Source organism: Ceratotherium simum, chromosome 20 (genome assembly GCF_057802395.1).
Source record: "Ceratotherium simum simum isolate JZ-2026a chromosome 20, ASM5780239v1, whole genome shotgun sequence".
Lineage (NCBI taxonomy): Eukaryota > Metazoa > Chordata > Mammalia > Perissodactyla > Rhinocerotidae > Ceratotherium > Ceratotherium simum.
This window is the reverse complement of record NC_141919.1, coordinates 40,095,485-40,112,090: the sequence shown is the minus strand read 5'-3', so window position 1 is coordinate 40,112,090 and position 16,606 is coordinate 40,095,485. Positions and strand designations below refer to the sequence as shown.

At 37.0% G+C, this 16,606-nt stretch overlaps 1 protein-coding gene and 1 non-coding gene across 3 annotated transcripts in view; both read right to left on the bottom strand.

Annotated features, from left to right (window-relative positions):
* FOCAD (focadhesin) overlaps nt 1–16,606 on the bottom strand; it is a 291,760-nt gene that overhangs the window by 176,845 nt on the left and 98,309 nt on the right. The gene's annotated exons all lie outside the window — the stretch shown is intronic.
* On the bottom strand, nt 8,325–8,431 carry LOC147914410 (U6 spliceosomal RNA). The gene has a single exon (XR_015555501.1). It is a non-coding gene; the product is annotated as a U6 spliceosomal RNA (small nuclear RNA).

The following is a 16,606-nucleotide window of genomic DNA, read 5'->3' as shown; positions in this document are numbered from 1 at the left end:
ACACATCAGATTTGAAAGGCTTAGTGCAAAAAATTTGTAAAATATTTCATTAATAATTTTAGGTTGATTACATATTGAAATATTTCAGATACATTGGGTTAAATACAAGATATTTTTTAATTAATTTCACCCATTTATTTTTACTTTTTTTTTAATGTGGCTATCAGAAAATTTAATTCTACATATGTGGCTCATATTATATTTCTATGGAACAGCACTATTCTTTTTCTTTTTTTGTGTGTGAGGAAGATCAGCTCTGTGCTAACATCTGCCAATCCTCCTCTTTTTTTACTGAGGAAGACTGGCCTTGGGCTAACATCCGTGCCCATCTTCCTCCACTTTATATGGCACGCCACCACAGCACGGCTTGCCAAGCAGTGCGTCGGCGCGCGCCCAGGATCCGAACCCGTGAACCCCGGGCCCTCGCAGTGGAGCGTGCGCACTTAACCGCTTGCGCCACCAGGCCGGCCCCTGGAACAGCACTATTCTTTATCCCCTTGATGCATCTAAATGTAGTTTAAAACAAACACAGAAAACAGTTAATGTCTCTCTTTTGAGGTACTTGGGGAATATAGTATGATAATAAGCCCCAGATGGGAAGGAACATATCTTGCTAAACTGCCTATCACTGCTCCTTGAACATAAGGTATCAGATAAATAATAGTGAAATGAATAAAAGCTGCTATAAAAATTAACTATAATTTTAATAATACATAACTTTTATTGAGCACTGATTATAAAGCAGGCACTATACTCTGGATTATCTCATTTAATCCACATGATGAATTTAATGAGGTGGGTTCCTCTATTATTCTCATTTTAGAGTTGAGAAAACACAGATATACACGGAATTACAACAGAATCTCCAGCATATTTTGCAATATACAAGAAATGAAACAATTCAATTTAAATAGTCTACACAACAGATTTACACAAGTTTAAGTAATAAATATTTATTGTATTGAATGCTTTCTATCACGTGGTATTATACTAGGTGCTGTGACATTAAGAGAAATCACAGATTAATGCAATTCCGAAATATAAACAGGTATAGGCCAACTCCTGTTACAAATAAATCTCACTACAATTATCCCATATCCTATCAAAATATTAACGTGCATAATAACTAATAATCCAGCAACACAAAATTCTCATTGAATTTAGACAATCCCTTGGAATTCACTGTAAAAACTTGCATTCATATGGCACTTTACAATGTTTTTTCACGTGCAGGATCTTGTAATCCTTACAACACCCCCTGAGAGATAGGTATCATTAGAGGTCAGGTGGGATCTTACAAGTACTTAGATTCATTATCCGATCCAGGGATGCTCCTTATCAGGCTTTAATTCATGTTCTGTGGCTTCTCTTATGGCTACTGTCCAGGATTTTTTGGGGGTGGGAAGGGAGGGAGTTTTAGACAGTCTACCTACAAAATTAGTTCTGAGTTCCAGATTCCTATCATCTTCAGAAACAATGGCCTTGGGCTGAAGAAGGCATGAAGACAGTGGGTAATTAAAAACTTTCTAAGAGGCTTAAAGAAGCAAGTTCCAACTTATCACCTTTGGGGTAAAAAAAAAAAGAGAATTCAAATTTAAAATAAGCCTTCATATAGAATAATTTAACTAGCGTCAATCAGAAGTTAAGTCATCCTTATTGAGCTCTTTTTTGAAAACATATTTATTAGGTCTCAAATCTTGATCCCTCTTGAAAAAAAAGCAATATTCAGTAGACGCTAAATGCTCAGATTAATTTTTAATGGGTAAATGACACGGCAAGAATGGTTCAGGTACTTGTAAATGCTGAATGTCTGGGTATGTCTTCATTGGCTTTTGAACAGTTTCAAAGAGCAGACATGAGGATTCATTAGCTCTTAGCACATATGAACCCGCTCCAAAGGCAGCCACGAGAGTTGCCTAGCAACAGTATATTTTGCATCTCTCATCATCCCCAAAGATGCTGCAGCAGCAGCTAGGTCAAGCCTCTCATTAGCAACCTGACAAAGGGTTTCTATCTCCCATTTTACAAAATTATTTTTATTTCCAGGTGAAGCTCAAATATCTATGTATTATTCCTACTGACAATGTATTCCCTTTCTTCTATTCCTCCTTCTTACCAACCCCCATTTCAACAGATAGGTTTTAATGAACCCATCAAAATACCTGTAACAAAAGCAGGCACTGAGAAACCCAACAGAATTTATATGCCTATTCACATCACTCTAACAGTTCCATATCTTTTGGGTAATAAAGTAAGGAAGCTTTAGAAGAAAGAAAAAAAAAAAAAGACACTGAAAGCAAATAATGGGAAGAGGAAAAAGTCAGTTATTTGACTTCAAAATTAACAAAAAATTTACCCAAATTATTTGCAATGCTATTGATAGCTATTCTTATTTCTTTCTTATCCCCAGAAAAACTAATCTCAACCATATAGCAAAATAGCAAAAAGGCAGAAAATTCCAGAGTGGTAATAAACTGTAACAAATGGATTGACAATTTATAATGAATGTAATCCACTGGAAAGGAACTCTGGTTCCCAATTTAATAACTGTGTTATAAAGCTTCACCTCAGATCAATAACTATTCATTTACTTCTGAAAATATTTCTTAAAATATTTACTGCTCAGCATGGTTGTCAGGCAGAACTAAAATGTATACTCATATAATCTGCCTTATATTACACTCAAAGATCCTTAAAAGAAAATAAATAATATACGCAGATAGACTTTTCACTTCATGTATTTTAAAGTGGTTGATCCAGATTTTGACATAAAGCGCATACACTCTGGCCTCTGAGCTTTCATGCCATCATGAATTTCCCTACGGAAAAGATCACAGAATGTGCACGACATGTTACGAAAGATGTCTACTAATAGATCCACATTAAGAATGGTGTAATGAGGAACATTTAAAGGCAACTGTCATCACACCAAATCAAAATAAGTAAATTTTTTAAGTGATCTGAAAGGAACAAGGTGATTTTTTCCCCCGGAGGCCCCTCCCCCTTTTTTAACGGTACAAACACCAAAGAATGAATCTTTAGCAGGATTTCCCAGAAGGGTGTCATTTACCACTAAAGTATTTCATTCCAGCAGTTGAAAGACCATAAAAGGGTGAACGTCCTCCAGAGTCTATAATAACGGTAATAGATCTTGTGTTACTATTCACAGGTGACCTCTCAGTCAGGCGATTTAATTTTTCCCCCTGCAGCATGGTTGGTTTCACACACAATGTAATAACAGTTTTTGCACAACAAGACAATTCATCCAATTAGAAGGACTGTATTAAGTCTTTCATGAACAGCATGGGTCACTACAGCTTCAGCTAGGGTTTGATTTAAGACAACCTAATAGATACATGCATGATTCTTCATTTTTCTGCTGTTTTAAAAACAATTCCAGGACTTTCTTGAGCGATTTTGCAAACCATTGCCTGAATCCTCTCTGGCTTCAAAAAATAACTAAGAACTCATCAAATGCTCACTAAGCACTTTAAAACAGGTACCAAGAATTCTCCACCAGGCAACAGAAATATGTATAAGGCTCCTCATTTTTACATGGTTTAAATGAAATTCCACTAATGTCTCAAAGGAGAAAAAACATGAAAAGGGACAGAACGGGCATAACTGGTTATTGCAATTACTTTTATGCTTCACAACATTTCGGCAGTGCACCATTAATTATAAGGACAACACGACATTACGGAGAAAAGCTTTAGATAAAGTGAATTTTGAGACCTCCATTTATAAACCTTGGCAAAGAACAAAAAATTTAAAAGTGGAAACCAAAGGAAAAGGTGTGAAATGAACCAACCATCTCACAATCTGCCACAATAAAGGGTTCCGCATCATTCAATGCCCACAGAAGCCTAAACCTAAGAACATCTACACATTTCTTACTGCCTTGCTGATGAGATTAGGAAAGTTTAATCCAGAATCTCTGCAGCAAAGGGCTAGAGTGACAGTTGGAGGAATTCTCCGGGGTTCCCTTAACCTTACTACCTTTAATTGATGCTGATAGGTGTGGCTTCCCCCTTCCATCTCTGAATCTGGGCAGGCTGCTCTGAGGAGTAGTATCAACACTCCTCTGCTGCTGAGCTAGGAGTGTCTTTACAGCTCACATGCCCCAAAGGCATTCACCTACTGCTCCAAGGCAAGCAGCCCAAACCTGCAAGATTAAGTTCTCTTTATTTATTTATTTATTTTTAAGATTTTTATTTATTTATTTATTTCCCCCCCCCAAAGCCCCAGTAGATAGTTGTATGTCATAGCTGCACATCCTTCTAGTTGCTGTATGTGGGACACGGCCTCAACATGGCCGGAGAAGCGGTGCGTCGGTGCGCGCCCGGGATCCGAACCCAGGCCGCCAGCAGCGGAGCGCACGCACTTAACCGCTAAGCCACGGGGCCGGCCCTAAGTTCTCTTTAGATTTTGATGCAGGTAAGATGCTCTCTTCTAGTTTGACTGTCCCACCTCCTCTAGGAATCCTGCTTCCTTCCGCAGAGGCCTGTATTCCCCTCTAAGCAGGCCTGTAAGATGAGATGAGACAATTCCACTGAAGTCCTCTTGCCCACGCTGCTCACAATTTGTCCACAGGAAACTCTAACACATCTTTAGCTTTGAGAAATTCTAGGCACACAAGCCAATCTGTACATTGCAGTGCTCCCTTCTTCACTTCCACTGTCACAACAGCTAGCCAGCCCATCACTCCCTTTAGATTTTTTGGGCAGTCACCAACCCACGGCATACATCTGCTCACCCCAACTGTAAGGGATACACATCAAGCTGGATGGGGGGGGTGGGGTTCCAATGAAGCCTCTGTCACTAGCTTGAGATAAAGGGCTGGCACTTGTGGGACTCAGCACTCCAGCAACTTTCTCCAAGAATCCTCCCTCTTCTCTTGACCTATCCTCTTATTTCCTAACTTCCAGACCCTCAATAAGAGTGAGGGGTTAAAAATTGTAGTAGTACTCAGACATCTAGGTTTATTCTTACCACTCTGCACGTTCTACTGGGTATTCTGTCTCAAAACTCATTTTGGTATCTCAAGGTCCCACCAAAACTTCTAACATCCTATTTTATCTAATTTATATCTGATTACCTCAATACTTTAGATAAATTCTCTTCTCCTGTCTGACTGCAAGGCTCTTTGGGATCTTGCTGCCAAATACTTGCCCAGTATCCACTCCAGGATCAATTTCCCTCACCTTAAATATTCCAGTTTAATATAGTACTACTTGCAGTCTTGTTATCCCACTGTGACCTGCTACACATTTGTGTCTTTGCACATGTTCTTCATCCTGCCTAGAATGCCTTCCCTTTCCAAACCTGCATCAGGGAAACTTGTGGGCCTCGTCATGTATGTTCCAGGGACACTTATATACCTCCACAATGGCAAATGCCATCTTGTACTGAACAGTAATTTGTAATGCCTCTGTCAACTCACTAAGCTCTATGATTCCTAAAAACAAAGACTACATCCTTTCATCTTAGTATTCCCAGAACCTGCCATATAGGAGGCTTGTAATATACATGTTGAATGAGTAAATCAATGCCTTGAAAATGCTTGATAAATAAAATGGGACCTAATAAAAACAGTATTTCAAGCTGAATGATAATTCCATGATAATTCCTCTTAATGCAGATCAAGTTGCACCATTAAAAACTGAATACAATTTGACAACTAAATACACATGAGTAAAACGCCACCAGTATAATTATCACTACTACTAATTCAGACTACTGGAAACAGTGAAGGTAGGCAAGACTGGATTAGAGAAAAATGTTAAAGAAATAAAATTCGATTACTTTTATGTATGTACTGTAACAAACTAATTAGCCAAGTGTTGCCAAGCACCAGTCCCTGCTGATACGTCTTAATGAATAATTTGGTCATTTTAAATTGGCACATTCACTGTACTAATGCAAATGAGCAAACTCAAACTGCCTAAATACAGTAGCTTCAACATCAGCTCATGTTTTAACTCAGGTTACATCAAATTACCCTGAACCCTAAATTAATAGGATTTCATTTAATAAGATTTACTGTACTCTAACCTAACCTAAACCTTGTCCCTGGACTCCACACTGTTCCCTCTGTTAGTCTGGATAACACATGACAATATTGAAAAATAGTTTATTTGTTCTAGGATGTGAGTACATACTAATATTTTTCTGTGTTAATTGATTCAGGCAACAAGACAGATATCAAAGCCCAGGAACTGTCCGAAGTTACTAGGACGCAAAAATAAGCAAGACACAGTTGTCTTGAGGAATTCCTTTTATGAATTCTATTTGTAATCTACTAAGAATTTCCTTTCAAGACAGCTTAAATTCAAGAATACTATAGGACAGGGGGCCGGCACAGTGGTTAAGTGCGCACGATCCGCTTCGGCGGCGCAGGGTTCGCAGGTTCAGATCCCGGGCACGCACCAAAACACCGCTTGTCGAGCCATGCTGTGGCAGCGTCCCATATAAAGTAGAGGAAGATGGGCACGGATGTTAGCCCAGGGCCAATCTTTCTCAGCGAAAAAAAAGAAAAAAAAGAAGAGGCTTGGCATCAGATGTTAGCTCAGGGCTGATCTTCCTCACAAAAAAAAAGAAAAGAATACTATAGGAGACTTCAAAATGCTAATTTGTCCTTACTCATCTCATTCATCTTTAGTGCTGTTTGACTCTGTGATATGATAAACTCAGGTTACATATATTTTTATATGCTCATTTTCTTTAGATAGTGAAAAAAAATACATAAATCATCTTAAATACAAACATGGTCCTCTACCACAAGAATGCTAATAAACAAGGATGACAGCATACAGGCCTCCGAAAGCCCAATCGATACACTAAGAAGCCTGACATAGAAATCATCCCAAGTCACTTAACTACTTGTCTGGCTCCACTGAGTTTGTAACCATGTCTACCCATTCGAAATAAACTGATTTCAGGATGCCCAATTTCATTACATAAACTGTCCTAAAAACTTGCCAAATTGTCTATTATACTATCATCAAAAACTCAACAATTGTCACTGGTGGGGTAGAAGTCCAGTACACTGAAAAGACAAAGGGACAGTATAAGTCTCAAGACTTCTGATAATGGAGTTAACATAGCTGTCCAACTTTAAGAATTCTGGAATAGATCGTTCCCACCAAATCCACCAAAGCGTGGTCTATCATGTCAATTACATCTATCAGCTAGTAGCTATAATTCCGACTAAGTATCAATGGCTTTCCTTCACTCCCCAACAAGAAAATGAAATCTGAAATATAAAAGAAAATTACTGCTGGTGAACCTGTGGTTCACAAAGTAAAGAACTATTCCACAACCTTCAGAAATGTATTTATTCCACTGTTTGCCCAACAAGAGTACTCCAAGAGGATCATATAGATGTCAAATATAAAAAGTAACACTTCATGTGTAATAGAAACAGGCAACATGCTTCTTCTAGTTCATCTCAAAGATGTTCTTTTTTAACTTGTATTTGTCCAGCAAGATTTAGCTCATGAATCACCTACTCCAGGCAGTCTTCCTATTATGACTTAGCTGCCCCTTTTTGGGCTCATACAACCCTGTGCTTCCCTGCAGCATAGCACTTATCACTGGGTATTCTGGTTGTATACTGCTGTCTTCCCTATGCACTGTGAGTTCTCCAATAACTGTCTTTGTATCCCAAGTTCCAATTAAAATGTGCATCCCAAACAAGTTCTCCAGGACTATTTACTGAATAACTGATTCTTTCATGTCCTTTCAAGATACTAAATTGTCTATCTTGCCATCCTTTTAAATGTTTCAAACCTAACAACGAAGGTGTGATTTTCTCAACATTTTATAAACATTATTTTTCAAAATAAAGAGACTACCACAACCTACTTTTTTTGTTCACTATAAAATATTCCCGTCTTTGATTAGATTTCAGAATCTCCCAATTAGGATTACAACCAAAAAAGTATAAAAGAATAATTGTTGACTGTTAAGCAATAATTCCAATCGCAAGCATGCCTGCTGATGCTGATTCACTTAGACCTTCTCAATCTCTTTCTCTTGATATGTGCTTACATGAATCATGACACTGTGTATACGTGTTCTATTTAGGTATAAATATCTGGCTAATCTGATTTGCCCTTTTAGAGAAGGGCCAATGGAAACTAGCATGATAGAGGCAAAAATAATCACACAAGATTGAAGATCTGGCCAGATTTCAAACAAATGTTGAGGTTCCTCTCTAAGCATTTAATTATCTCTACAACTGACTGGGACAATCTAAAAAATGTAAAGCTAGTGAACCTTGTTTACTCTTTCAAAAAAAATTTTTTTTTTTTTTTTTTTTTTAAAATATGGAACGCTTCACGAATTTGCGTGTCATCCTTGCGCAGGGGCCATGCTAATCTTCTCTGTATCGTTCCAATTTTAGTATATGTGCTGCCGAAGCGAGCACTCAAAAAAATTTTTTTAATGTTTTAACTAAAAGTGGTAGAGACAGTATAGCATACCGGGTAAGATCACAGATTCTGGAACCATATGTGCTGGGTTCAAATCCTGACTTCGCCAATTACTAGCTGTGTGACTTTGGGAAAGTTAATCAAACTCTGTGCCTCAGTTCCTAAATAGTAGTGGTACCAACCTCAAAGAGCTGTTCGTGAGTACTCAATGAGTTAGTTAATATATGTAAATAAAGTGGTTAGAATAGTGACTAGTATATACTAATGTAATAATATAATGTAAATGTTGGCTATTTTTATTAGGTATTACTTTGTTCAAGAAGATAGTATAGCTTCTAAATGAGTAATCTACATTTAAACTTATTTAGCACTAGAAATTAAGAATAATAAAAGAAACAATTTATTCCAACATCAGCCAGGTTATCAAAAAGCCTATAACTGACTCATTCAACAGAGCTCAGAATGCCAACGCCATCAAGCTGGCAAACATGACAAACTCTACTTTTGAACCTGGAGCACTATATGTGAAACTGATTAATTGAATATCTTTCTGCACTGAACTTATGGTAACGAATCAGAACGCATATGTCAAGTAAAAGTAATTAATGGAAAAAAACAAAATTAAATGTCTTACAATCCTAAGATCATTAAACCTCAAATCAATCAATGATAAATATTTATAACATGAATTCCACTTCTAAAGTATTGTACCAGAAGCCATAATATGTATTTTGGTAAAGTTTTATAAATTATATCACACAGTTTTTATACATTTATAGTATTTCAAGTTATAGTTTCTATGCTGTTTATAAATTATATCTCTCCCATATACTGCCAATGTTTTCTAATTTATTGTTTTTGTAAAGAAAATCAATTGGTTCTGCATATTGATCTTACCTCTGTCACCATATTGAACTCTCTTATCCATTCTAAAAGCAACAGCTTTCAGTGAATTCTCTTGTATTTTCTAATTGTCTGTAAATATTAGAACTTTGAGTTTTTCCTTTATGATACTTTTATAACTTATTTATTTTTCTTGAATTAACAATAACCAGACCTCCAGAAAAATAGTAAAATTAACATCAGAAATATTTTTCTGGTTCCTAACTTCAATGGAACTGCTTCTAAATTAAATCCAACTTGGGATTCTACCTATCTCAGTATAAAATATCCCTCTTTGCCCTGTGTAAGGTTTTTACCTACAATTTTATATTACCTACCTTGGATGATAATATTACCACATCTTGTATCTTCTTATGATCTTCTTCCTAACGATCTGCCTAGCTTTTCATTTTCACGATTTAATTTTCAACTTGTGTCACTTGTTTTGTTTGTCTCTTAGAAATAGTATAGAACTGCATTTTTTTTAACCCAATATGAGCCTTTCTTTTGATAAGGGATTTAACTCATTCACAGTAATTGTAATAACTGGTATACTTGGAATTATTCCTACCATCTTATTTTATCTTAATATTTGCCATCCTTTTTAGGTTTAATTTCTTTTTTCCCTATGTTATATTAATTACTTGGAAATTATAAATCACTAATTATGACTAATAAGGGTTTAAATACATATTTAAACTTATTTTTCTACTAACATCCAGAACTACTCAGTTTCCAAGCAAAATTCCACCCGAAGCATGCTCTCACTCTACATACTATTGCATTCCCACTATCTACCCCTATCACTTCCTAAGTTTTAAAGCTTGGACTTTAGTTTTAGGTAGTTATTTTTCATATTTTAAATAAACAATTATTTTAAATTAACCATAAGATTTACTGGATTTATTGATCACCATTCAACCATTCACCATTTCTTCTCTATGATTTCTTGAATTCATTTTCAGTTTTGCTAGAACACATCCTTGAGGGTTTTTATCCCCCAAAAAATCAGTAAGCAAGAAATGTTCTTGAATTCTTGCACATCTAAAAAAGCCTTTATTACCATCACTCATTAAAAGATAGAATAATGGGGGCCAGCCCGGTGGCACAGAGATTAAGTGCACACGCTTCACTTCAGCAACCCAAGGCTTTGCATGTTCGGATCCCAGGCGCACACCGACACACCGCTTGTCAAGCCATGCTGTGGCAGCGTCCCATATAAAGTGGAGGAAGACAGGCACGGATGTTAGCCCAGGGCCAGTCTTCCTCGGCAAAAAGAGGAGCATTGGCATCGGATGTTAGCTCAGGGCTGATCTTCCTCACAAAATAAATAAATAAATAAAAATAAAAGGTAGAATAATGGGAACAAATATGGCAGGTACAAAGTGATTTTCCCCAAGAAATTGGAAGACAATACTCCAATGTATTTCAGTACCCAGTGTGCTGCTAGTAAGAAATCTAGGGTCATTCTAATTTTTAGTAAGTTTTTCTTTTCCCACTTTTCTCTGAAATCTCTTATGACTTTATCCTTGAAGTTCTGGGGACAAATTTAGGTATTGAGCTACTCTCACTTGTGCTACTTGGCTTTCAGAGGGTCCAAACAATCTGTACCCTTGTGTCTTTTTTCAGCTCAGGAAATAGTTTTCTGTCATGTTTCAAGTTTCTCTCCTTCGTTTTCTGTTTGCTCCAACTGGAATTCCTACAGGAAGATGTTAAAATCCAATATTGACCCTCAACGTCCTAACTGTCTCAACTTTCACTTTTTTGCTCTATATTCCGAAATATTTACTTGAACATTCTATAAATCACTAATCAGCTGCCATTTATATACTGTGGCAATCGTGTTTTTAATTTCTAAAATCACTTGTTCTTGAATTTCTTCTTTCTCACAGCAGTATTTTTTTATTTAATAAACAAACATATACATAATATCTTTCCAACATCTCTCAGGACTTGGATTATTTTTGCATTATCTTCTGCTCCCTGAGTTCCCTTTCTTCTGGAAACAGATGCTCTGGTTAGTCATGCTGCTAAATTTTCTCAGAAGTCTGGTGAGCCTTGATTATCCATTTATATTTATGAACCAAGGCCAAGTTGGTTGTAGGGAGCTGGCATGGGTTGTTTCTATAGTTTGTAAAGAAATGCTTCCTTAAATAAGACTCTCCTCCGATTTGAAGGGCTAACTATGAAAGGGCTGAGGAATGAATGGTAAGGGATGTCAACTGGCAGCTTCACTAGGGTATCTGGTCATGATGGAAGTAGGCAGAGGACCAATACCTTCTTCTTCCTTCCCTGTCCACGGACTGAATAAGAAAATTTTAGTCCGGCAATGGTGGAAAAATTCTATTTTCCCCTTGAGGAGAATTCCGCATGCATGTTATGAAATTCAAAGTTACCAAATCTGCTGATTCCCCTCTGAGTCCTTCACCAACACTAGAAGTCCATCCCAAGCAGGTAGCTCCCTCAGAGACTTTTAACCAGAAGACAAAGCTACTTCTACCTGATATTCAACTGGGAGCAGACAGACTCTGCTGTTCTAAATGCAGTTCTGGGCCCCATCCTCATCAAATTCCACTCCCATCCTTTCTGATACCATGCTCAGCGACGTAACAAGACAAATGCCTTTTGTTTCAGTATATTAGTAAGCTAGTGAATGTCACAGTGATGTAGGACTGAACTAAAAATCACAAACAATTCTTTCAATGAGAATTTTAAGCTATTTATAATCTGTAGACTCCTCAGAAGAAACTCAGCCCAATATTAACACTCAGGAAAGGCAAGAAATTGACATAGAACTGCTTCCCTGAGTATAAATTCTAGGCTTCATGCAAAAAAAAACAGAAAAACATGAAAAGGTTCAAATGCCAGTTAAAAACATTTTATTCCACAGATAACCATGTGGGGTTTATAAAGAAGAAATAAACATACTGCCACAGGCTGGAACAGATACTTGACCTTGTATTTAGGTCTGGGTTTCTCTTTGTCTAATTGCTTCATGCTGACAGGCTTATCTCAATTTTGCTCTAGGCATAATCGATGCTATGGCTACAAGGGAATAGTAGTACAGCATTTCTTATCTGTAAAGCTCTTTTTTAAAAGTACTGTACATTCTGGCTTCTTTTTGCTGGTGTGAAGAACACAGGAAGCAGACTGACTTCAGGGGGTAGCAATTCATAGAACTCACTGACAATAGAACAGAGTGCAAAGTGTCCAAAGACTCTTTGTGTAAGTTCTTTGATAGAATACATTTTCTCCTTTTCTCACAGCAGTAACTTACAGGCCATTAAATTTCACACATTTCCTATTCATTTTCCATGTTAAAATATGGCTTACGACCCATAAAAACTATCACAGGATTCTGCCCTGAAAGTCAACTTTTTACTACTTGATATACATGACTTTTAAAAGACCAGCAATTCATGGGCCATGAACCTAGCCACAAAAGTGATTTCAAATTGCTAAAAAGTGTGTACACTTTTACAAACACAAAAAAATTAAGCCCTGAAACATTACAAAGGATAAAATTAAATTATCAAATATTATAATTGTTGCCATTAAGCAAGACCTTTAGCTAGACTTCATAACCAAAATGTAAAAAGGAAGTAAAAGACCTCAGAGTTGTAAAATACAAGTAAAAACAAAACAAAATCAAACAAACAAAAAACACAACTCTATCCCCACTTCCAAACAAGAGAAAAGTAAGCAAGTACTAAGGTTTGAAAGAGGCATTGTGGCTTAGTGGTTGAGTGCGCACACTCCACTACTGGTGGCCCAGGTTCGGATCCCGGGCGCACACCAACGCACTGCCTGCCCGGCCATGCTGAGGCAGCGTCCCACATACAGCAACTAGCAGCATGTGCAACTATGACATACAACTATCTACTGGGCCTTTGGGGAGGAAAAGGGAAAACAAAGGAGGAGGATTGGCAATAGATGTTAGCTCAGGGCCGGTCTTCCTCAGCAAAAAGAGGAGGGTTGGCATGGATGTTAGCTCAGGGCTGATCTTCCTCACAAAAAAAAAAAAAAAAAAAAAGAGGCATTGAGTTTCACAAAACTTAATTCATTAAGCTCCTCATGAGGGTAGGTTTTAAGAAGGAACTTGTGATTCTCTCAAGTCAAAGTTTAGAAACTTTTCCTCTTTGGCATATTTCACTTTATAAATCAGTCCAAAAGAAATTGATATACCTTACATGTAGTACTTAGAGTTATTCCATTGAAGTTCAGATACTAAGCTATAAGATTTTATTTTAAACCAACTCCAACTATCTAAAAATTACTCATCTTTGTGGTTAAAGTTTAATTCAGATGCCTAAGTATTTAATCTTGCCATAAACTCTTAACAGTATAGGTAGAAACATAAGAAGAAAACACATTTTCTCAGGTTTTAAAATCACTAACAAGTAGCCTTGATTTCCAAAAGAGAATATAATCAATCTTTTGTCAGGTGTTCTCTCTACATATACTTATAAGACACAGCATTAAGCATCTAACAATTCATATAAGCCTTTTGTGGAATCACACAGCTATGTGAAAAACAGCTTCCTCCAACATCTCTATTATTCTGTAGTATATAATGCTTCAGATGGAGAAAGCTCAATACCAACAGCTATAGGGAAGCTATAGTTAATAATATAGCCATATAATAAATTATTACTATATATTTAATATATTAAATAATTATAATAATTAGCTGATGATGTAACTAATATAATATAGCCAAGCTAACAGATATGAGAGAAGATTTAAAGAGGTGAGTAATATCCTTTCTTCTCAAGGAGCCAGGGGGAACATGGGTGGGACATTACTGGAAGCAAAGGTCCAAGTTAGCAAAGAACTAAACTTAAAACCAAAAAGGAAGGGACAGATAGGAAGAGAGGAGGAAAAAGTAAGTTTTCTGGCTGAGAGTCTTAGAAGCAAGATACAATCAGGTATACGGAACGTTTTGAGGAAAGTGGTACAGAACTAGCGCTGTCACCTATAAAGTGTGTATTAGAGGCACACAGTGCAGATCATGGGGCCAGATGTGATTCCTAACAAGTGAGATGTCACTGTGCTGGGCTCACATAAATGGGGGGATAGGAGGTCAAGCAACACTTGTTGATTAAGAGTTATTAACCTCAGGGCCAGCCCGGTGGCGTAGTGGTTAAGTTCTCGCCATCTGCTTCAGCAGCCTGAGGTTCACAGGTTCAGATCCTGGGCGCAGACCTTTGCACTGCTCATCAAGCCATGCTGTGGCAATGTCCCATATGCAAAATAGAGGAGGATGGGCACAGATGTTAGCTCAGAGACAATCCTCCTCAGCAAAAAGAAAAAAAAACAAGTAAACTTATTAACCTCTTCTTCAGGAGGTTATATCAGTCTCAGACATTCCCAAACTGTCCACAATCATGTTACACAGGTTGGTCAATCATTGGCTAAGGGCTCAAAATATGATTTGATATTGCCCTTAAAAAAAGCTATAAACTAAAGTTCAGAAAATGTCCTCATTTAGGTCTGGGGTCCACATTATCCCTTAATTAACTCAGTAGAGCCTGGGTTTAACATTCACTACCACTGATTTCACACCAGATGTGACCAGATCCTGGATAAATCACAGAGGTAGGAAATAGCTCTCCGAAGAGGAAAGAATAAGGCCAACTGGACATTACTGTAGATGAGCCATGAAGCCATGTGCTTCAGTTGTCATTCAGGCATCTCTGAAGGCAGCCTGGATGATTTACATCTAAATGTGGGAAAATAACATTACTCACAGTATCAGAAAGGCAGAAACTGTTATATAAACATAACCAAAAAGCACATGAGTCTATCAACTGCTATTTTCAGGAAAAACACTAATTTAGGAAATAAATGGTGCTCCCATTTATTATAAGCACATACTATGATATGAAAACCTCTCTCTAAACTAAAACAGTGTGTTTAAAACTTTCAAGACTTCCATGGGAATTCACACAGGATGCTCATTCTTGGATCTCTCCCCAGAACACTCTAAGACACTCCCTCCAAGAATACAAAAGGCACTTAACTTTTACCAAGCACTGCCTGACCTAGGCTTGTATCTTCTGCAAACTAAGTCTCATGATGTCTGGGTAAGAAAACTGTAAGGATTATTAGTAACTGCTGACAGCATTTGTTGATACGAAAAAAAAAAGAGTTTCTTACTGTTCTTTTCAAGTGTTGATTTATTGCTGTGGCTTTGGGTAACTAGCCAGTTATTTTAACATCATCATCTGTATCCAGTTAACTCTAAAATGGTACTCACAAGGCCAAGTTCTCTTCAGATTACTTAGTTCCATTAGTCTTCCATGGCCCTAGACGTCTTAAAACTAATGGAAAATGCATGCCCAAGGGGAACCAGGTGAGAGACTAAGGATGAAAACCCACCTTAGGGGGAAGGGAGAGCCACCAAATGCATGATAAGTAAGAAGTAATATAACCACATTTTTTAAAAAGCACACTTTCTTACCATTATTAACACTAGTATAACATTACTAGTTGATATTGAAAATTTGTATTACTACTTATTAATTAGTACTACTAAAAATAATTTCTATTAATACCTTAGAATAATAATAACAATCATACCAAAACATACTTCACATATGGCACATCTCTTTCAAACTTTTCAAATATTTCTCTCACAAGGTCTTACAGTATGCTTCATCCAATAAATCAAGGTGTCACACAGACACGATACTTGGGTAAGCATACTGCAGGTCAGCCAACTCTACTACAGAGGTTAAGTGACCAACAACACAGGTGGAAGACAGCCTCTAAATTCCTATTCCTACCTTCCTATTTACTTAGCTTCTGCTTATGAGTCGTCTAAGACTTCTTTATTATCAACTCCCTCACCAATTTGAGCCAATGACTGCTTCCATATACTATAGCTTCTTTCTACAAGGTGAGAAAGGACCAACACACATGAAATACGAATACATTTCATGTAGTCTTGTCAATGGAATAAAAGAAATAGAAAACACTCCACCAATAACAGATTACAATCCTAACTCATTTCAATTGGATGTTCTCCAAGCATCTACTCACAATCAGAAAACTTGCTTTTTCAAAATATTCAGTCCTTTCTTTTTGGCTGCTTTATCTTGTAGCTAAAGGCCAGTGAAATGATATGATATGGTCACTTCACAAGGAAAAGTGAGAAAAAAAAAAAAAAGAACAGTATCTCCTACTTCTAGGACACTTCTTTTGTCCTTTTCAAAAGACTTAACTCCACTTCTAAGTTCTTATTAATGCTAATGCCTTTTCTTCTGCACGAATTTGGGTAACTATAT